The sequence below is a fragment of the Wasmannia auropunctata genome, unplaced genomic scaffold (assembly GCF_000956235.1).
Source record: "Wasmannia auropunctata unplaced genomic scaffold, wasmannia.A_1.0 LD336053.1, whole genome shotgun sequence".
Taxonomy (NCBI): domain Eukaryota; kingdom Metazoa; phylum Arthropoda; class Insecta; order Hymenoptera; family Formicidae; genus Wasmannia; species Wasmannia auropunctata.
Genome location: NW_012026837.1, coordinates 554,964 through 556,308, shown reverse-complemented (window position 1 = coordinate 556,308; position 1,345 = coordinate 554,964).

Genomic DNA, 1,345 nt, shown 5'->3' with positions numbered 1-1,345 from the left:
CGCCTTTTCTATGTTCGATCGCGTAGTCGTATTCCAATAACTCGAGAGCCCAACGCGCCAAACGTCCTGTGGGATTCTTCAGGTTATGCAGCCAGCGGAGACTGCTGTGGTCTGTAATAACCGTAAAATGGTACCCCTCCAAGTACGGCCGAAATTTCTTTATCGCCCACACGACGGCTAGGCATTCTTGTTCGGTCGTGGAGTATCGCGTTTCGGCGTCCGACAGCGACCTACTCGCGAAAGCTATTACTCGTTCGGTACCCTCGATTTTCTGGGTTAACACCGCGCCTAAGCCCACGGAACTTGCATCCGTCTGTAGAATGAACGGCAGCTCAAAATCCGGACACGACAATGTGGGCGGGGTGGTAATACACAATTTGACTGCCTTAAAAGCCTCCTTTTGAGGGTCCCCCCACCCCCAAGAGCTTTCCTTTTTCAAAAGGCGAGTAAGTGGTTCTAATAACGTGGCACATTGTGGTATGAAACGCCTATACCACGAGGCCATGCCGATGAAACGTCTCAACTGTCGGATATTGCGCGGCGGTGGATAGTTAATAATCGCGGACGTCTTATCTGGGTCTACCGTTAAACCCTCGTTCTGCACTAAAAATCCGAGATATTTAACCTGCGACCGACAAAACTTACTCTTTTCCGGGTTAACTGTAAGGCCGGCTTCTCTAATACGCTCGAAAACCTTCTTAAGCCACTTAATATGCTCCTCGAACGTAGGCGTTACCACGACGATGTCATCTAAGTAAGCGAAGGCATGCGGTTCCATCTCCGGACCTATCAAGCGATCTAATAATCTTTGGAAAGTTGCCGGGGCCCCGGTCAAACCGTACGGCATGCGCGTAAAATGGAACAAGCCTTTTCCCGGCACGGTAAAGGCGGTTAACTCGCAACTATTTATCTCGAGCGGGATTTGGAAATATGCCTGGCTTAAGTCAATGGTTGATATGTATCGCGCGGCTCGTAGCTTATCCAGTATCGCGTTCATGTAAGGCAAGGGGTAGGCGTCTTTCTTGGATGCACTGTTTAGTTTTCTAAAGTCCAAGCAAAACCGATAGCTACCGTTCGGTTTCTTTATCATTACTATGGGGGTCGACCATTCGCTTTTCGATGGCTCGATTATCCCCGCCTCTAACATTTTATCTACTTCTTTGTAGATCGCCTCCTGTACCTTTGGCGAGACTGGATAATATCTTTGCTTAATGGGCGCGTGCCCCCCGACATCAATACGGTGTTCCGTCAAACTTGTCGCTCCCGGTCTTTCCGGATCGCCTGTTATTTCGGTCGCCAAAAATCTTTCTAATCGCGCCCTCTCACCCTCCGACAATTCAATTAA